General features: G+C 34.5%; 1 long non-coding RNA gene across 1 annotated transcript in view; it reads right to left on the bottom strand.

Moving 5' to 3' along the window:
- Nucleotides 1–23454, bottom strand: part of LOC136842981 (uncharacterized) — a 495876-nt gene extending 472422 nt beyond the window's left edge. The window contains exons 1-2 of the long non-coding RNA XR_010854399.1: nt 23312–23454; nt 9863–9946 (exon numbers count right to left, since the gene is read on the bottom strand). This is a non-coding gene — a long non-coding RNA (uncharacterized lncRNA). The remainder of the gene's footprint in view (nt 1–9862; nt 9947–23311) is intronic.
- Between the last annotated feature and the right edge of the window lie 397 nt (nt 23455–23851).

Raw genomic sequence — 23851 nt, forward strand, 5'->3', positions numbered from 1 at the left:
CCAGCAAATAGTAAGCTGTTCTACCCCGAGTGATGGGAGGGTCTTTTAGAGACAACGGTATAATACTGAGTGAAATAACACTCTCCTTTCCAAACATTTATCATATATCCTATCAAAATTTTTCGTTTTCGGTGAGCCGTTTCAAGCTCCCCTTTATTCCCTTACACAGGACGGCGACACCAGCGCCATTTCTACACTGGTCTTTTTTTTTTTTTTTTATCTCCGCTTGCAGCTACATTACTCTGCATCCATCATTCAGTTTGAATAACCATATGACCCTGAATTCCAACTTTCCCATCCATAGATTAATCTTCATATACATCAGCAAAAAGACTCTTACTGACTTTATTGCCTATCTATTCTGTCACTCACCTTCTCTCTCAACTGATGTGTCGAGCAGCTAATCAGCTACTCCAATTATTCATCCATCCGTACTGATATTTACCATTATATTCCTTGATTTTGTTTACCATTATCGTCTTACACTTGTTGAAATTGATTTTCTACTACCTAATCATGCAAACTACCAACTACTTTAACCAGTAAATTCAGCATATTCCACTGTCACCAACTGCATTTGAATCTGTTAGCATTAGCCCCTTTCACTTCATTCAGGAATCTTCACTTTGTCATATGATTGTGTATGTGTGTGTGTATATATATATATTATATATGTACATACATATATATATATATATATATATATATATATATATATATATATATATATATATATATATATGTGTGTATGTATGTATGTATGTATATATACACACACACATATAAATGTTTGCAAATACATCCGGGCATTTTTTATATTCACAAATATTTAACCAAGAATTTCGTTTGATATCAATTTCACTGTACCTCAGGAATAACTTACACCTAAGGGGAATTATAAGTACTAAATGCTTCGTTACCAGTGGGATGCGAACTGCCGCCTGGTGGGAAAACAACGAAAGTACAGTGACTAAGACCACTGAGCCATCAAGACAGGTGATGAAGCACTTACCACTTATAACTTCCCATGGGTGTAAGTTATTTCTGATGTATAGTAAATTGGATATATAACGAATTTTGTGGTTTAGCATATATATATATATATATATATATATATATATATATATATATATATATATATATATATATATATATATATATATATAGTATATATATTAATATTTTTATATACATATATAATATATATATATATATATATGTATATATATATATATATGCTATCACATGAATAAAACTCTTTTTAATCTACCACTATCCCTTTTCATTCGTAAATCTCATTCCGAGATTAGAGGATCTCTTTTTGCTCGGAGAGTGTCCAGTGATGTTGGCATAAAGGAAAGTTTGGAGGAGAAACTGAACGTAGAGCGAACTTCTTGGAGAAGGATCATCTCAACTTTTAGCCTTACAATGGAACGCGAATAGAGCAGGTGAACCGCGGGGAAAGTTTTTTAAACCGAAAGTTTTTTTCACTTTGCATATACTTAGCCAAACTTCTTATACAGTATAGTTTTTTAGGAAATGTCACCATAAAACATTTATATTCATCCCCTTTTGGTTTCATACATACATACATACATACATACATACATACATACATACATACACATATATTTATATATATTTTATATATATATATATATATATATATATATATATATATATATATATATATATGTATATATATATATATTACATATTATATAAATATATTATAGATTGTATAAGTATATATATATATATATATATATATATATATATATATATATATATATATATATATATATATATGCATGTATGTCTAAAGCCTATCTCTTACGTCACCATATTAAAAGAGCAGCCTTGAGCTATTTAACCTAGTTATTCCTTTTATTAAACCTTTGACTGATATTGTTTGAAAGCACTAAGTGTAACCTTTCGGTGCCATGTTAAAACAATATTGTTGCTCATACCATTTTCTTTCTTTGTGCACCTATTTCAGTGATGATACTAAGATTCATGAAGGCTGCTTCCATAGGCTTTAGAATAAAAACGATGCAAATTAAGTAGTTGTATCTTTTTACGCGTTATAGAAATAGAGAAAATAACGTCATTTTGAAGTCCCCCTATAATTTTTATCATGATAAAGTACATATAAATAAAAACTATTATTATAAGGAGTTCTTTTATTTTTGTACGAATTTTTGTATTCATTTTCCTGAAAAAGTGAGTCGAAAACTAACATAGTAGGTTTTTTTCTTAGAAATGTCAATTTGTTATACATTCGGAATTCTAGTGTAACGAAATTTATGTTTTACATATTAGCTAATGAATTACATTGTTCTCTTCTTTAGAAGTGAAATTGATACCCTTTGAAGGGATGAAAGAGTCGAGGCTCACTGGAAGCCATAAGTAATGCATATCTCCAAAGAAGGAAACAACAGTACCGAATCGGCTGAAATTTACAGTATTAAATTAAAAGATTCCATTTCCACCGGAGAGCCCTTCTAAATCACAGGAGTGATCATTAGCATTCCGAATCTACTCTATTTCCGGGACCGGTCGATCCAAATATTTCCAGATGCGCTGGTATGAACTTGACTCATCCTATACAAAGGAATAAAAAAGGGACAAGCCATTTTTTAAATTAATATATGTTTGCGTTTCATATTGACCAACGCATTTAGGATTCAAAATAAGCTTATTTCAGAGGCACCGCGAGTACGTCACGGCCAGTTGAGTCAACAAAATGGAATGTTTACTGTAGGGGGGAAACGCTGCAACGGGAAATGATTTTATGTTTATTCAATGTTTGCGGAATGATTTCATGGCCCCATTAGCAAATTATTCGGATTAAGAGCTGAGGTCGGATGGCAGGCGCTTCCTTTTAAATTCAATTACTTTATGGATGCTTTTACTCATTTGCCTTTTATTCATTACTGCTATTGCTTCTGTCAATGGGGTTCCCTGCCGCGTTGCTCGTAATCATTCGCTTTGTTGTGTCGCCCTGATAAATGGTCGGCTTTTAGACAGGAATGTAATGCTGACAGTGCAACGGGTTCACGAAAATTCAGGCAACTCTACACGAATGTTTTTTGTATGCCAGTAGATATTAGGTGCGTGTTTACACACACACAGATATATATATATATATATATATATATATATATATATATATATATATATATATATATATATATATATATATATATATATATATATATATATATATATATATATATATATATACATACATATATATATATACATATATATATATATATATATATATATATATATATATATATATATACACACCAGATAGAGAGCAGATAGATAGATGTGTTTGTGTGCCCCTGATTGTGTGTTTTAGTGTGCGTGTTTAAACATATGTAAATTATCATGTTTAGCATAATGCTCGATTCTTTATGATTACTGTAACAAAAGTTTCTGCCGAGAAAGACAATGTATATTTTTTTCGTAAAACATGACCGATCTGCCTTTGAAACTGGGTAAAAATAACTAAATTTTTCCAGATTAAACATTTTCAAGATACGTTCTAAATGACTTTCTAAAACATATTGTTGTAAGGTATTTTATTCCTTTATCGTTACAGAGCCAACCACTATGAGACGAGAAATAAATAGAAATGATGAATATACGTTGATTACATTCTATCACATATATCCGATTCAGCGGGCTGAAATTGAAATATTCCAGAATTTGGATGGAATGGCGACTGGGGTAGGAGTATGAATGAAGTGGGAGAATTGGTTGTAATGGCCTTCAACTGACAGACGCATCCTTATGGGTCCGATGGGGAGGGGGGATGGGGATGAGAGAGAGGCGGGAATGATAGACAGGGGTGGGCGGAGGGGGGCGGGGTGGGGTTGGGGGTGAGGTTGAGGAGAGATGGTTCGCCGAATGGCTGGGTGGGTGTTAGCAAAGGCAAACTCGGAGCGGTATCGAAAACCGAAGGGAACCGGAATCCAGCAGACTCGTCCGGCCATCACACTGCTTTGTTCTTTCGGCTTCTGTTGGGGGGCTCTCGTTGTTGAGAGCATCAAGGGTTATTGTGCAGTCGGAAAGCAGACGCAAATGCGAGCTCGCGCGCACACGCACCACACACGCACAAGCGCTCTCTGGTATCCGAGCCAATAATTGGTGGGAGACAAAACCAGAGAGAGGAAAGGTCTTCGGGAGAGGCGATGAGACTCCTATTGAAAAGTGTGAAATCGAGCCGAGAATGGAGGATCGCATGAAGTACCAACGCTTTTCAATAATGACGCCCAAAAGGGGAAGAGGAACGCGGGAAGCGGAAATGCATTGCTTGTGGTTACTCATGAGGCAACGTTTGCAATAAGATAGAAGCGGCGTTGCGTACTTTGCAGTACGCAGCACAAACACGTAATGAATATGGAATGAGAAATTAGTTTAAAGTCGTATGGTATGCACTGGAAATGGAAAAGTTTTTAAGGCCTCCAACTTTTATTACAGTTGCACGCATGTTGAAATCGTTGCCAGGAAATTCGGTCTCTGAAAACTTGGTCTGGAACACTCTGTCTCTCAAAGCTTGAATTTATCTGTTTATTACTGTTTTGTAATAAACAGCAAGCAAAAGTAGTGACTTGTGTGTACACCTTTTGTTTCTGTGGAAATTTATTATGGCTATTATTACATATTTCAAAGAAGAAAATGTCAAAGCTTTTATTTGAGAGAATATTTCCATCGTCGAACTACCCATCATATGTTTCAAGATAATTGAAGTCTGAAATCGGAAACAAGTAGATCAGTGAAGAGAATAGTATTTGTGTCTTTCATATAATTATTTTGAGAAAACGCCGAATACTTTACGATGTACAAATCGTAAAACGCGCAAAGGTCGTATATAAACAACAGAGCTTCCAGGCGAACTTGCGCGTTCTGAAAACAGACGATCATAGGCATCGGGTGACCTCAGCCAAAGCAGAAGCTCCTAGTGTTTTATATATCGGAGATGAAGTACAAATTGCAAAGTAATGTAGCTTCCAGCAAGCTGTTTTATTGGATACTGTTAATAAACTTGATGAAAATGCAATATGTGAAATGTCCAGACTGCCAAAAGTCTCATGATCAATAATAAATTGGTGGTACAAGGTTTATGATAGTCCCTTTACCTGTAAGTCTTAATAGCTTTGAAGAGACTAATACTTGCCTTTTTCATGGTTAATTACGTTTATTGATTTCATTATTTGCTTCACATTATGGGATTTATGAACTGAGAAAGTTTTATCAACTGGGGAAAAGATGGCACTTTTGAGGTAGCACTCATTGGATTGCAGTTGGCATCAAGCTTTCGTTATTGTATGTCTGCACCAGTAATATTCTTCCCAGATGCATCTATTTTCTTGCCGGACAAACTTGAGGTCACTTACGATAAAGCATAGGCTACATGAGACCTAAAGAGAGTACTATACTGCCAAATTCGTCATGAAGAAAAATGGTTTATACTAACATAGCCTTTCTCAACAGCTGTCATGGACACTTTTCTAACTCCAATAACATTCTATTACTTGTTCCGCATGAGCCAAAGTGTGTTTCTGAAAATTTATAACCATGTTTTCAAATGTGAATATATCCCATAAAAAATTGGCATTTCGCTTTCTGTAAAACTGTATTACACTTTAGACTTTACTTTTATTTCATAAAAAAATCGTTGAATAATATAAAACACCCTCAACGTTTTGAACAGCATTTGCAACGGTGCTATAAGTTTTAAAGAAATAAAATTGATGGAATTATTCTGACGCAAACAAACATTCTTCTTCCTGCTCTGTTTTTTAAACGCATGTTATATAATATGTTGCTTTTAGTCTTACGAGTATGTACAATTGATGGTTCGTATGTCTTCCAGGCAGAAAAAAAAATATTCAGGAACTGGCGAAATTCTGGGACCCGCAATATGGTACAATGATGTCATCATTATCGTGGCTACAGGCAAATATTTACGAAATATAACTTTTCTGTCTTTTAAGTTCTTAAACAAAAATATTTGAAAAGGTTTGAGGAAATAGAACAGTGGATCAGCAATAAAATCTTCTGATGTTTGTATAGTATTGTGTGTGTGTGTATATATATATATATATATATATATATATATATATATATATATATATATATATATATATATATATATATATATATATATATATATATATATATATATATATATATATATATATATATATATATATATATATATATATATATATATATAGATATATATATATGTATAGATATATATATATGTATAGATATATATATATATATATATATATATATATATATATATATGTATAGATATATATATATATATATATATATATATATATATATATATATATATATATATAATATTACAATTATAAACTCTCACAGCACTGTCACAGAATATCATCTGGATGAATCATAGTATGACATACCCGCACGGTCCCTTCCTCCGTCCCAGCGTTTCTTCTTCCTTTTAGAGACCCGCAAACTGGCGCAGTGACTCAGTCATGCGAGATAAATAACATCAAATGGTGCGGAAAAATGGCTCTGGATCATGTCTCTGGCTCACTCCTTAGCAGAGAAGGGGGTGGGGTGGGGGGGACAGCCTATCATTTGCCAGGTCTTGTTGTTAAGCTTTAGTCATTTGTTTTGTTAATTTCTGTATGCGTTTTTTTTTTCTCTGGCGTTACGTGAGTTTTTTTTTTGTGGGTTCAAATTGTTTTTCATGATAACATTTATTGGTACAATTAACATTTATTAGTTACGGATAAGGAAATAACGCAATCACTTTTATTTTTCAAGTTATCAAGTGCTTTTCTTTTTGCTTTTAATTACTCTTCTTCGTTCATAAACATTATTTCTTTTACAAAAATGATTCATAGCAACAACTCTTATGAACGAAATACTGGAATAAAATTGTAAGTACTATTGGAAATGTCAGGAAAAATACACTAAATGTAGATTTATATAAACACAAATCCGTAACAATTAATTATCAAATGCCCAGGTGAAGTGAAAATGGCGTGTTAAGTACAGCTACCATGAAGACTTAAATGATTTTATGATCTAAACTATTTGCACCTAATCCCGAACTATGCGACAGCATTACCGAAGTGATGATTTCTAACTTTTTTTTTTTTTTTGCCATACCGTGCTCTTGCACGCGAAGGAAAACGCGAAATTCTCTAAAGAAATTAAGACTGTAAATTATTCTGCGTTCGTGTTTTCAGTTAGAGTCCTGTATAACATTTAAGTAGACGTAATACAGCAATATTTTCAGTTTCGAGTTTTGTTCTTGTCATTCACTAAGAACAAATAAGCAAGTTACCATTTATTTTTGCTCAACTTATTTCAATAGGAATGACTGCTATACTTACATGATTGAGTAGCTTAATGCATCATATGGCGAAAAGTCATTACATCTATACAAAACAAAAATGGATCCGTCTTTCATTTATGTATTCCGATGTTTAAATTTTGTGTCTGCACCTGCCTATGCTCTGAACTAGTGTCCTTCCCTCCCACATCCGAAAAAGGGAAGTATCACTTCCCTTTTTATAGGATGAAAAATTAATTTGAATCATGTTAGTAAAAAAAAAAAAGGCTATTTCTTGACATCTGTTCTTTATCATGTAACCTCCTCCAAGTCGGTTACGTTTTTGTTTCATTCGTTTTTCTGTTTTTCCTGTTATTAGAATCATTATGATAAATGTATGATTTTTTCCGAAAATCTTAAGAAATATGAGATTGTGACTGACCATAAGTAAATAGATCTTGGGAAAGATAGGAATGAAAATTTTCTGGTAGAAAGGACCTTTTGAGGGATGAATTGCTTAGCCTTCGCAGAGAACTGCGCTCTTCAAATACCCTTGTTTTACAGTGTATCCAAGTAACTCTAGATTGAACTCTACTTATGAAGGATAAGTGAAACTTTGTAATGCCCCTCTAAATATCATTAGCCAAGCTAACGTCGGGTCATTTAAGGGTAAATAAACACATCGATCAGGTTACGACTGTAAACAGATAAATAAAGAGAAAGAAATAACAAAAATGGGGGTTTTGCATGTCTAATTTTTATCAGACGCTTCAAGCACACAATCGTTTTGAAACGGGTAAAAATAGGCTTCATATGAAAAACAATAAAGTATTAATGCACCGGAGACATTAATTATAATATGTGTCCCTAGCTAATTACCGACCAAAACAGCACATTATGAGGGTAGCAGTTGTTCATAAAAGGTGATATTTCCTTTGTTATGAAATCTTTGTTTACGGTGCTAAAGATCAAAGCCATGGCTGACATCCATTTACTCTTGCCAATATTTTGTATTCTAATTTATTTTTTGACACTGAAGAGAGAATTGTCGACATACAGACTACCTAACGCTAATGACGCAAAACTCTACTTTTTGTGTTTTTGTAAAAGCTGGCAATATATTTATGTCCGTTAAACGTATATGTCATTTGTTGCGTCGAACATTAACTAAATTTATTTTTTAGTTTTTCTTCAACTGCCCAATTTAGGAATATAATCAGGTAATCTAATATTATCAGTCTATTGATTGATATCATAGTCAAAATACTAACATTCTAGTTTCCAACACATGAATGATAACCAATTTGACTTTTGTTGCACGTAATAAAAAGATTTTCGATTACACTATCATTGCATGCATTATATCTTACAAAATATTATATATAAGGTGTTGGAAAACTTTTTGTATGCACACAGATATTAATGTTCTTTGTATCTCTCTGTCTCTTTCTAAGCTATATACATACATACATACATACATATATATATATATATATATATATATATATATATATATATATATATATATATATATATATATATATATATATATATATATATACATTTACATTTATATCTATATATATAAATGTATATAATTATACAGTTATATATATACATATATATATATTATATATATATATAATATATATATATATATATATATATATATTATATATATATATATATATATATATATATATATATATATATATATATATATATATATATATATATATATATATATATATATATTACATACACGTTTGTATATGTGAACTGCATTATGTGTGAGCATGTGTTTATGTTGTGTGTAAATTATCAAGAATTTTTAATAAGCAACGGTGGGCGACAAGGAAATGAGTATTCTGATGACACAATGTCCACAGAAACTACTGGATCATGTTACAAACTTGGAATTTACAAGCAATTGCTACTTAAGAAAGCAAAGAGAATAAATGCCAGCACTTCCCAAGGTTTGCTGGGACATACACTCTCATAATACTGAATACCAGTTTCATTTCATTACTAAACAAAAAAAATTTAAACAAATAAATAAACAAGAAATAAACAAATAAACAATAAATAAATATAAACAAATATCAAAGAAATATAAATAAATATATCAATAAGTAAATAAATACATAAACAAGTAATCAAGTAAATAAATAAATGAATAAATATATAAACAAATACATAAACAAACAAACAAATAATCACACAAATAATTGAATAAATGAATAAACAGTTAAGTTAATAATAAAAAATAAATAAATAACGAATATATAACTGAGAAATGGGTTGATATACATTACAGCTTTAGCAAACTACATACTTTCAGAAAGAATTTTCTAATGTTAAATTGTCCAGATCAAGTTTTCTGAGGTCGCATTACCTTCAGCCAAATTTTCTGGACTTGTTTTGAGAATACATCTTGTCTAACAATTTCCTTCCATATTTATCTCTATCTACCACTGTATTTTAGTACCCCCAGTTCTAAAGAAAATGAGAGCCACTTACCTCGCCATGAAGTCTACCTTCGTTTTCCGTAACGTGGCGTAGTAGTCCTCTTCAACGTTTTATGAATTTAGCAGATTCCAGTACCTGTAATATGCAGGGATAATTTAATATGGGCAAGTTCTATCAAAATAAATTAAAATCAATCTCTCCTCATAAACAAGGGCATAAAATACCTGGTTAATTGGATTGGCTAATAGCCATAGGTGGAGAAAAGCTTGAAATGGTTCATTAAAGTTCCTTGTAATAGGTCATTACTTTTACGACATGTCTCAACTGCTGAGTATGAATAGATTCTCAAAATTGTTTCATTATCAACTGTATCTATTTCCTTATTTTATTTTGCAAGAGCTTTGAACATGTAAATGACATTTTTTTTGTAAGTGAGCACATTTGATAGAAGAGTGTGTTTGTGTTAATGTTTCATGTGGTGGTTATGATATAGGCACTTTAATCTTTATAGATATTTTAACAATGAAAAATAATGCATTCTTCATGATAAAGCCATAAAATCACAGGGCGTTTAGCAATAAAGAAAGATGTCAGGAAGAGGACGAAAAAACATATCCCTTTGGCAACGGCCAACAACTGCTGGTGCCAAGCTACCACACCTCGTGTTGTTTGACGTGGAAACCCAAGAACAAAAACGCTAGATGGCTACTGCAAATAAAACTTGTTTCCGGAGTTCATGCACATGGCGTTGCATGATCCATAATTCTGCACCAAACTGTAACACATCAAGCATCTCAGTACATTATTTTTATGACAGCTGCATCACCAATTTTGTCAGAAAGTGAAAGTAGACCAAAATGTCACAAGATCGACTCGAGATCCGTTTCAGTCAGTAATTCAAGAGCAAAATCAAATAAATGGAAAGGTTCAAAATTTTATAACACTTGTATTTGGATTGGTTAACTACGGTCAAATTGCATACCGATAAAGTTGCGAAATAATGCGTTTGAGAACCACAGCTAAGTTAATGTATCTGCCAAATTTCAAGCTGATCCCTTTAGCGGTTACCATTAAGAAAGATTTTCAAGTGTTTCAAAGTCCACCAGTTTACTTACCAAAACAAAGTTTTGCAGTGTTCAAATTGAGGTTATTAGCCTAGAGAATTCACATGGGCAATATGAATGCCATTGGTTCAAATAGCCTACTTTAAAGATATAACAAATTGAACTTCAGGTAAACTCCAAGCTGTCGGCAAGGTGGCGACACCTACAAGTGAGGTGAGCATTGAAACCTAAAGCGAGTTTGGTCCTTTATGCTCATACCAAATATCTTGAGTTTGGGTTAAATACTTTTCGATCTATTTCGGAAAAACTATGTGGGGCAAAAAATAAATAAAACATAATCCAACCACAAGAATAGGAGATTAATCACCATGACTTTCACCACTTAGTAACAGAAAAGAAAGAGAATAACCGGCTACAACAAAAGTATCATAGGAATTGCAAATCAAAACTCGCTAAATATACAGCTTATCCAATGACGTTCAATTCAAAACGCTGTGAAATAACGGAACAATAACAAATATAGCAAATCGTACTGTATCAACCCTCAATCAATTATCGAATGTAACGTTAAAGAGCATTATCTATACCTTATTTTGCAGGAATAAATGAAGATAATTAGCGTAATACGGTGTAAAGTATCTTTACCTAAAACGTTTGAATTAATAGATTGGATTTTTAATACTATGTCCTCACTTATCCAGACTAGCTACCGATGATTATGAAGGGATTATAGTTTTGAAAATATTAAAATTCCGACATGGCTTATCTCCTACTTCCAACTACATTGAATATTATGTAAATTGGCTTTGTAATTTAAAGCATTTGACAGTTAAAAAAAAAATATTTCACGTGTTTAGAGCAGACTCTCAGTTAATGTTAATATTTCCCTTTATTTCCTTGTTTGTCAAGGAACTTGGAAAATGAGGAATTTTCCTTTTGAATAAGACTTATTTTGCATAATCAGCTGCTGATTACTCGACTAAGATGCGGACCTTTGTTGTTTCAGAAAATTATTTGCTTGTAAATTTATAATGTTACTGCCTGATTCAAGTTAATATCTATTTTTACCCTAAGTGTCACGGCAACGCTTAATTGTGATTCGATATATAATAAGGTTTAAGCAGTGTGCGTGATTTTAATCCTGATAAAAACAAATAATTTAGGCATTTCATTTGTCCCCTTCCCCCATCCCCCGTCGTTCTTCCCTTAGTAATTTATGCGGTAAAAAAAAACTCTACGGGTTTATCATACATCATTTCATGTAGGTTACTCGAGATCATAGCAATATTTTATTGAAAATGCTTTTCAGTCACCACAGTAATACCTGGATAAAAGGGACAGACAGCACAGTAATATCTGGATAAAGGGGACACAGTAATACATTGATAAAAGGGACAGACGGAACAGCAATACCTGAATAAAAGGGACAGGCACCACAATTATACCAAGATAAAAGGACAGACAGCACAGTAACACTTGGTTAAAGGTTGTTTATTATGCCTCATTTCATGTACTCGAGACTATAGAAATATATTACTGAAAATGCTTTTCAGTCACACAGTAATACCTGGATAAAAGGGACAGACAGCACAGTAATATCTGGATAAAGGGGACAGTCACCACAGTAATATCTGGATAAAAGGGACAGTCACCACAGTAATACACTGATAAAAGGGACAGACGGAACAGTAATACCTGAATAAAAGGGAAAGGCACCACAGTTATACCAGGATAAAAGGACACACAGCACAATAATACTTGGTTAAAGGTTGTTTATCATGCCTCAGCTCATGTGCTCGAGACTATAGAAATATATTGTTGAAATGCTTTTCAGTCACCACAGTAATACCTGGATAAAAGGGACAGACAGCACTGTAATATCTGGATAAATTGGACAATCACCACAGTAATATCTTGAAAAAATGGACAGACAGAACAGGAATACCTGGATAAAAGGGAAAGTCCCCACAGTTATACCTGGATAAAAGGACAGACAGCACAACAGTACTTGGTTAAAGGTTGTTTATCATGCCACATTTCATGCACTCCTTGCCAAGATCCTTGGAGAGGATGTGATTTATGATGCTAGTGGCATTTTTAAATATATTTTAGAAGCAGGAGTTTTACATAAGCTATAATTTTATTTCCAACAAATTTTATTTATATTATAAATATACTACACTGTGTAGTCCTTTAATTAACATCGGCGTCAATGACCATGTAAGTCACGACCCCTAATAACTTAAAATCATTCATTCATTCGAGACTGTAGAGATATATTATTGAAAATGCTTTTCAGCCACACAGTAATACCTGGACAATAGGGACAGACAGCACTGTAATATCTGGATAAATGGGACAGTCGCCACAGTAATATCTGGATAAAAGGGACAGTCACCACAGTAATACCTGGATAATAGGGGCAGACAGCAAAGGTTAAAGGTGACAGACAGCACAGTAATACCTGGATAATCACCACAGTAATACCTGGGTAAAAAGGGACAGCCACCACAGTAATACCTGGGGCAATAGGGACAGATAGCACAGTAATAACTGGATAAAAGGGATAGTCAACACAGTAATACATGGATACGAGGCAGTTAGCACAGTAATACCTGGATAAAAGGGACGGACAGCACAGCAATACCTGGTTAAAGGGGACAGACCGCATACTAATACCTGGATAAAAGGGAAAGTCACCACAGTAATACCTGGATAAAATGGACAGACAGCACAGTAATACCTGGTTAAAGGTGACAGACAGTCCAGTAATACCTGGTTAAAGGTGTCAGACAACACAGTAATAGCTGTATAAAAGGGGCGGTCACTACAATAATAACTAGACAAAAGGGACAGACAGAACAGTAATACCTGCATAAAAGGGACAGTCACCACAGTAATACCTGGATAAAAGGGACAGTCACTACAGTACTACCTGGATAAAAGGGACAGACAGCACAGTAATACCTGGTTAAATGGGACAGACAGCACAGTATGTCTGTTCAAAGGGGACAGACAGCATAGTCATACCTGGATAAAAATGGCAGTCACCACAGTCATACCTAGATAAAAGGGACTGACAGCACAGTAATTCCTGGATAAAAGGGACAGTCACCACAGTAATACCTAGATAAAAGGGACAGTCACCACAGTAATACCTGGATAAAATGGACAGACAGCACAGTAATACCTGAATAAAAGGGACAATCACCACAGTAATACCTATCAGTTCACGCGCGACTGTTTGGTGAACGTTCAAATGAAAGTAGTAGAACTGTCAGTCGGACCGTCAACACAAACCCTCACCCTCTCCCTCCTCTTCCCCTTCCCTCTTTCCCCCTTTTCCCTTTCCCTACACGCAGACTGACGTTCAGAGTTTTCCCGGGCAGTGCCGGGTTGGTCAGCTAGTGTGTGTGTGTGTGTGTTTTATATATATACATATATATAATATATATATTATATATCTGTGTATATATATATATATATATATATATATATATATATATATATATATATATATATATATATATATATATATATATATATATATATATATATATATATATATATATATATATTCGCAAAAGCAGCGTTCTAGTCTATGAATATCTTAGGCTTAAAATTGGCCGTTGCACATACGTCACAGGAAAGGTAAATATAAAAGAAGGAAAATAATTGGATTCTGCCTTAGCCGAGGGCGGTGAAAACGGACGTGACTGGATGAATAGTGAATTTTAATGAGCATCTGTCGTACAAGATACACACCTCCACCAAGTAGCTTTCTCAATGGAGTGGCGTAGATGGATATCAGCAATCCCACACACTCTCTCTCTCTCTCGTTAGAATTCTTGTCTTTCCGATAAAAAAGTGTTTTGATATGCGATTAACTGATATAAACTTATGAATAGCTGGGTGTTTCTTTTTCGTTTTGTTTAAAAATGCATTGGATTATACCTACAACCAAGTCTGTGTCCCTCCAAGACTATTACAAAGTTGAAAATATCAGATATAAATAGGTAGAAGAAGGTATAGATGGTTTTTCCATTAGTTTAGGGAGAGATTGTTGTACTATTTTCATCCATAATCGTTAGTCATGTTGTTTCGCAGTGTGAATGGTGCCTATGCTAAACTGTACTATAAACGCTTATTACAGGACGCATTGTCCAGTTTTTTTTATTTATTTTTTTCTTTTGTTTTTGTTTTTAGCCTAAAGCGCTAAATTTTTTATGCGTCCGTTTGTAATTTTTCAAGCCCATTTTTTCCAGTCAATAACAAAATTGTTTTTTCGAATATATATATATATATATATATATATATATATATATATATATATATATATATATATATATATATATATATCAGTATATTGAGAGGAATCACAAGTTATCATGAGCCAGCAGTGTCCACATTATATTGTAAGTTAAGCAGACAGAAATGTATAAAAGAAACGAGGCTAAGAACAATTTTCAAGATGATGTCTACTGAACTCTATGAATGATAGTGGAAAATCTTTAATGATACTTTTTTTTTATTTTCCCTTGAGGTCTTTCGACGAAGAAAGTTTTCCTTGCCAAGGAATGACAGGCTAGGAAAGTCTGTACTTCATTAAAAAAAAGACCATGGAAGAAAACTCATTCTTTTCATTTGCATTCAGGGTTCACCAGTTCATCACCACGCGAAAGATGTTTTCCAAGGGGAGTCCAATTAACCCCCGCGAACTTATTCAGAGTATTATACATTCAAAGCTGTATGTGCTTAACGCGCCTGCTTTTATGTCCCGCGAGACAGAAGACGGGTTGACTTGGTCCGTAATTTGAATTTACTTCCTGACAATGTGAAAATGTGAGGAAAAGCTGTCTTTGCTGGCAGTATCAGTAAGGACAAAATTAACTTTCGTACCATTGCCAGCAATCTGCAGGCGTACATTGAAACAAACAAACAAAAAAAACTATGTTGCATTAACCTTAGTGAATAATTCAATTGTTTTATGGACGAGGACATCGTAATTTAAACGCATTTTTGTGATTAACCAAAGGAAAAGTCAAATCGAAACTCAAACTGACTCATGGGAGTAACCATATTGAAAAATCAAAGTAATGCTACATCCAATAAAAACCAAGAACATGCACATTTATAACCAAGGAAATGTAGAAATTAAAGTAACGCACCATAAATCACAGTGATGACACGAGTCACAGAAAAGCGAATGTAATATCAACGTGGAGTACCCGTAAATCATTCCAAAACAACGACATAAGTAAAGAAAAATTAGAGCAGTGGCCCATAAATCGCGGTGATAAATTTCATTTTTCATTATCTAAGACGAGGAAGATCGAAAGCAATAACACCGTCAATCACCCGGGAAATCATTCCATTACAACAACTTCGCCAGGGTCATATTTAAACGAAGCCTAGCGCACCGCGGATTTATCCAGCATACATATTTAAGCGTACAAGACTTTCGCTTGGAGAACAGGAGGACCGTGGACCGGAGCCATGTCATGGCAGGTATTAAACAGGTGAAGCTGCCTCCGGGGACGCCCTTTATGGCTCAATTTGCTAGATTTTCACTCTGTATGGAAATGCTGGTGTTGGAAGGAGCCCATAAAACTAGCGTTCTTCGTTTTATGACGTCATCAGCCTGTCTGGTGAGGGCGGGTGATTACATTCTGATAACTCTCATTCGATTTTGTGTTTCTCGTTGTGAGCGGGACGGGCTAGGTGGGGTGTCACAATTTACCATCGCTTTATTGAAATTGCCTTCATTGTGACCATGTAGAGAGAGAGAGAGAGAGAGATAAAACAGTACACGCACACACACACACACACACACATATATATATATATATATATATATATATATATATATATATATATATATATATATAAAATATATATATATAATAATTTATATATATATATATATATATATATATATATATATATATATATATATATATATAGAGAGAGAGAGAGAGAGAGAGAGAGAGAGGTAGGTGGGGAGGGCGTTTATAGACCTGGTAACCTAATACCTCTTCATATTATCCAATGAAAAGACTCATAAATTGAGTTATTCCACACCTAACATGAAAGGGCTGATATTTTTGGAAACATGTTCAAAGTTCCATTAAGCACCCCTAACATCACTTCGCTATGTATCCTGTTTAACTTTTATTGCGTCTACTAACAATGTATCAACATTACGCTAATTTGCGCCTCCGCGCAGATAAATGCATAAATAGGACAATTTAAAGTTTTGATGTGTTTGCTAGAGGCCGAGGTGCATGAGAATCGAGAGAGAGAGAGAGAGAGAGAGAGAGAGAGAGAGAGAGAGAGAGAGAGAGAGAGAGAGAGAGAGAGAACAGATTCATAAAACCAACTGGAACTATATCTTGACCTTTTTTTTTTTTTTTTTTGTAATATAAATAATTGCGTTTGGTATAAAATACGATTATGTATTTGGAAACGAGAACTGAAGAAAATTCTAAAACGTGGACAAGGAATAAAACTGCAAAGATAGTGGCGTTATTTTAGAGCTATATAAGCGATGGCTTCCGTGAGTCAGAGAAAGAGTAGTGTAAGATTTCCATAAATGGTATGAAGAAATTGAGAAGTCATACCATGAAACGATTGTTTCTTAACCCGGGCTTTCTTATCTTAAAAATCAGAAATTATATAAAAAGATGAATTTCGAGATTTAGTAACAAGAAAGGAATGTTGAAAACACAATACAGCAAAGGTATATATTAATTTAAAACTCTAAAAGTCAGAAGAAAGGAATAAAAAATATATTACGTAAACCATTTTGAAGTATTACAGTACCGAAAGACATGCAGTGCCTGTTAAAAAATGATAAAATTAGGGTAACGCCAGTGAGCAATATTTTCATATAATTTTGCAGTGTTTACATCGTGACGATACTCTTCTTCAAACAATTTTCTGCAGGCTGTCGAGACGTCAGTGCTGAACGAGGCCAAAATTTAATTATACACACACACACAAACACAAACATACACACACACACACACACACACACACACACACACACATATATATATATATATATATATATATATATATATATATATATATACTGTATATATTGAATATACATACATGCACACATACACATACACATATATATATTGAATATACATACACATACATACACATATACATATATATATATATATACACACATATATATATATATATATATATAATATGTATGTAAATTACCATAAAATTGCATTCTAAGGACTACTTGTCTCGAGTCAGTTAGAGTCACTTTGAATCTATTCTATTTCTTCTAATTCCCTTTGAATCAGATCGATTTTTTGTAGGTTTCGCTAAACAAATAAACTCAATTCCGAGTTGTATGGAATGAATTTGAGTCCAATTCTCTAGTTTCTAATCCTTTTTATTAGCTTTGAATTGGATGGAGTTGATTTGAGTTCAATTTGAGTTCAACGAAATTGCTTTGGATACATCCCAGTTCATATGAGTACCTCCGAATCGATTTGAATCTAATTGGGTAATTTCAAATTAAATCGAGTGTAGTCCACTGATATTTGTTGATTAATTTCTTTAAATTTACGTGGCAACAACTTCGGTCACCGAAGCCCCGAATGGGATCTGACCCATTTCATTTTCCTCCCAATTGCTCTGATTTTTTTTTCCCCAGTCATCGCGAGTACGTTGCCATGGAAACAACATTCCTTCGGAGGATTTAAATGATCTCGCTTGAGAGCATCGTACTGTCTTTCATTACGGAGGCTGAAGGAACCAGGATCGTGTTCGGGGCCGTGCGATGGAAAAAGGGTTGTAGTATAGTACGGATATCAGCTTCTTAAGTGTGAAGACTATTCGTTTTCTCAAGGGATTTGCTGTTTTCTTCCTAATGGAGGCACTTAGCTACAACACGGGAAATTTTAGTTATACGTATAACCAGCTGACCAACCCGTAGCTGCCTGAGAAAACTGAATGACAGCCGATCATTTACCTTAGAAAGGAAGTAACACGTGGTGTGGTTTTAATTAACATGTCCCCGCTAAACCGAAACACCCCCCACTAAACCTAAACACCCCCTAAATCGATATACACCCCTACTAAACCTAAACACACCGCCACTAAACCTAACTACACCCCCACTAAACCTAAACACATCATCCATTAAACCTAAATAAAGCACCAAACCTAAACACACCCCGACTAAACCCAAACACACACCGCCCACTAAACATAAATGCACCCCACTAAACCTAACCACAGTCCCAACTAAACCTAAACAAGCCCCCACTAAATCTAAACAACCCTCGAAATCGAAACACACCCCCACTAAACTTAATCACATCCCCCATTAAACTTAAACACACCCCTCACTAAACCAAAACACACCCCCACTAAACCTGAACACATTCCCACACTAAACCTAAACACACCCCACTAAACCTAAACACATCCCCACTAAACCTAAACACACCTCCACGAAACCAAAACAAACCCCCACTAAACCTAAACACAGCCTCCATTAAACCTAAACACACACCACCCACTAAACCTAAATGCACCCACACTAAAACTAAACACACCCCCAACTAAACCTAAGCACACCCCCACTAAACCTAAACACCCCCTAAATCGAAACACCCCCACTGAACATAAACACATCCCCCACTAAACCTAAACACATCCCCCACAAAACCAAAACACACCCCCACTAAACCTGAGCACATCTACGACTATACCTAAACACCCCTCCCAACAAACCTAAATATCCTCCACTAAACAAAAAACACCCCTCCCACTAAACCTAAATGTCCCCATACCAAACCTAAACACACCCCAACACTAATTCTAAACACACACCACCAACAAAACCTAAACACACCCCTCACTGTACCTTAATGCACCTCCACAATACCTAAACTCACCCCCACTAAGCCTAAACACACACCCCCCAACTAAACCCTAAATACACCACCCTAAACCTAAACACAAACCTTGATACAGAATTATTAATCATAGGAAAGTAGAGCATTTTCAATAATATATTTCAATGGTCACGGGTACATGAAATGAGGTATGATAAACCCATAGAGTTTATTTACCACATTAGTTACAAAGGGAAGGGGGATGGGGAAATGGAAAGGCAGAAGGGTACGGGTTTGAAACCTACACGAAAACCTTCCTGGGGTTAAATGAGGAACACCTGCAGAATTTCGTCTACATCGGTCAAGCGGTTCGGATTTTTATAGAGCACAAGTTTACATAGTTACATTCACTTTTATTATGTAGATTACGGAAAACTGAACAAAATATTGCCAGAACGACAGGCATACACACATGTGCAGACAAGAGCAAATGCATAAAAATACAAACACATCTATCTATCTATACATACATACATACATAAACACACAAACACAAGGAGAAAAGCACTCTGGAGATGATGGTGCTAGCGTCATGCTGTGTACAATATACATTTGACACGATGGGTATGTAGTCCTCATCTCCAGAGTGTTTTATCCTTAACTGGAATAGTGATTGGCTTAATTCCATCTTACTCGAATGCACTTAAATAGACTTTAAATTCCTACCAAAGCACTTGTAGGGCACAGGATTTTGCACAAAAAGTAAAGCAAAATATTCTTTTGATGTTACTACACATACACCGGGACTATGATGATATAAAACCGAAGTACCAGTAAGAAATACTGGTAAACGTATACGAACAACCAGAGAATGAGGCAGGCCGGGGGAAATTATCCAACGACATTCGGATTCAGAGCTTTTGCTGGAACTGAACTACTATCGCTTTAATCCCTGTCGCAGTAGTTTTCACGCTTCTACTGCAAAATTTCTAGTTTTTAATAAGCATACGTTTCGCAAGCATCCCTTAAAATGTATGAAGCTATTGTAAATATTTCAGAAAGACTTAACTGCACAATCAGTTTTTCTAATAGCGATTGCTATAAGCATTTCATAACTGACAACCAATATAGTAAGAAACATTACGACAAACTTGAGTCACTGCATAGGTTTCTTAAGATTTCCTGGAAGCAATAATATGCCGTTCATACTACCAATCGTCTTACAGTACATATTTCAGTCAGGCCTTTTTCTTTATAAATCATCTTTACCTCACAATTTTTTTTTTTTTTCATATCATGAACGACATACTGTAATGGTCAATATGTCGTTAACAAAACTGTAAAATAATGACACGACTGACTCGCTTAGAACTCACACAATCCCTTTCTAGTCCTAATGTTGCATTCGTGTCCTTGTCTTTCATGCTGATATCAATAATAATCTTCCTTACATTGCCTATCTATGAAAGTAAGTAGAAATCACGTCGTAAGAATAAAGTGTGTTAGACCTATGGTGAACAGGACGGGAAGGGTAGGCTATGCTACATACAGTGGCTCTTTAAATTCCGGCGGGAGAATATCAGAGAACTCGATATTAACAAAGCGGTTTGTGTTTTATAGAAACAATGTGTGCATCGATGTATAAAATGTTGCAGAGTAATTGACTTAAAATGAAAAATGTATGCATTATCAATAAACTTATCCTATGTGAGCCTAATAAAGCTAAGGATTCAAAATGCTTTCCCAGTTTTTCCAGTGATGCTGAAAGGAGCGTCTCATTTCTAACGGTGGCAAAATATGTTTCTGACTTTTATCTTATTCATTAATTTATTGACTGCAAACTCAGAAAACCGTATAACCATCGTCAGTCACTGACTTCGAGTACTGGTCTATTAATTTGTTGACATTGATAGGCATGAGTGGGCAAGGCTGGAGTGAGGTAAAATCAGCATAGACCTACATCCAAGAATGCATTTCCCTTTCCTCATACTTTACACAGCGAAAGCTTATTACCATTGCAAATTTGTCACTACAAATAAATGAAATTAAATAATCTATAAACTGGAAGCGCATTTAGAGATGTATGTTTTTCTACGGTATGCCGATTTAAACTCCAACCGGGTAGCAATAGTGTTAAGTATACCTTAGTTTTACCAGACCACTGAGCTGATTAACAGCTCTCCTAGGGAAGACTACTATGTGATAATAAAAGCTTAGTCTGTCTGAAAATTTTAGGCACTTTTCGATGATCACTAACCTTAAAAATGGTAACATATGTTATTCAGTTTTACATTTTTTACATGAAAACTGTATATTTCGTAAATTAATCAACAGTTCTGAAAAGTTGAGGCCTCGTCCTTTATTACGATGCTTTGCGACAGTGGGATCACCGTTATCATTTGGTCTTTCTCTCCCTCTCCATTCGTTCGTTAATCTCTCTCTCTCTCTCTCTCTCTCTCTCTCTCTCTCTCTCTCTCTCTCTCTCTCTCTCCATTCGTTTGTTGTTCTTTTTCTCTCAGTCTGAGAGAAAGTACACCCCACTGAAATGCTGATTTATATGAGGCACAGAATTGTGAACTAAGGATTTTACCTATATATTTATTCCCTTATTAAACTATTAGTAATTTAGATGTATACAGATAAATTACAATATATTATCCTTTAACAAAAAATGAAATGCTGATTTAAATTTTCCCTAAAAAAAATTGGCTAAGCAATAAGAATAGGCCTACCTGCCATATTACACTTGCTAGGCCCATGCCTAATGATGTTACCAAATAAAGGCTATACTCTCTTTGGCATCAAGATTCGATCATTTTTACAATAGAGTAATTATTTTTATATATTCTAGATTAAGTTGTACAGAGAATTAGGTTCAAATGATACAGCACTTTACCACAGGAGTAACTGAGGACATAGATATAGCCTATGCTGCCGAACTTAATTTTATGGCTATTGCCAAAACGTGAGACGTAACGTTTTGAGACTTGTTACACAAAGAAAACCGTTATTTTTACTTAGAATCGAATAATGGAAGTTGTTTACCACGGTTTGCTTGCGCCGTCCGAAACACACCCCTAGGCCTAGTGTGACGTTTCGAAATGTTGTTGGGAAGCTACGTTTGATAAAGTGCATTTCGTTAAACAGCTCTAACGCTGCCTTTGCTTGTGCAAAACTGAGAAAATATATTGCAAAGACAGTATCCTACAGGCCTACCCACAGCAAAGAACTCAAAATGACGAAATACAGCAGGTGTCATCACGCACCACCGTCACATGTTTACGAGACTTTTTGGCACAACCAGTAACCGATATAGGCGTAGTTACTGATATGCCTTTTTAATAACACGCGATCTTTTTTCTTCATGTTCTGTGTATTATGTATTTTAAGACCACAGATGTTCTGATTTCAAAACTGAAAGATTCACTGAGCTTATGTGCCACAGTAATAAGCGTGTAACACAAGCTACCTTAGCTGAGAAAATGTATCGTCTGCTACCGGGACATTTAACTGACTGACACATAACTGTGGGTTAAAAAATAAACTCAGCATGCGTTGCTTACCTGCGAGATGTTACTCCATTTTCTCTTGAGGAATTCCTGTGCCCAATTCAGTAATTATAAGCCACACAACGTATCATTTTATAAATATAATGACGAATAAAAATCACGGATCACACTAAGCAACAAGTCAACTCCAGCGGTTCCCGCCGATTTGAAGAGCATGGCAGTTGTACAAGGCTCCAGGCAGTGTTGCCACATTTCCACCCTATGCCTTCTATGCTCGCGTAAATTTTAAATTCATATGTAAGATCTAACGTATATAAAATAATAAATGCTTTCTTTCTGAGTCTAAAAATGATTTCCTTTAAAATTCCCTTATCTAGTTAATCACAATAAATTTTTACATTTAATAACACAATTTTAAATAAATTTAAGTTTCCTTAATTATATGGAAACTAAAGTTGTCACTCTGTTGTCGTCTGCATACGACGTGTAAATCAAGACATCGCTCGATCGACTTCTGCTGCTTCATAATTCGGCCTAAACAACCATTCTTTCATGGCTCTTGATTCAGTCATTATTATATAAACGGCCATATAA

The sequence above is a fragment of the Macrobrachium rosenbergii genome, chromosome 10 (genome assembly GCF_040412425.1).
Source record: "Macrobrachium rosenbergii isolate ZJJX-2024 chromosome 10, ASM4041242v1, whole genome shotgun sequence".
Lineage (NCBI taxonomy): Eukaryota > Metazoa > Arthropoda > Malacostraca > Decapoda > Palaemonidae > Macrobrachium > Macrobrachium rosenbergii.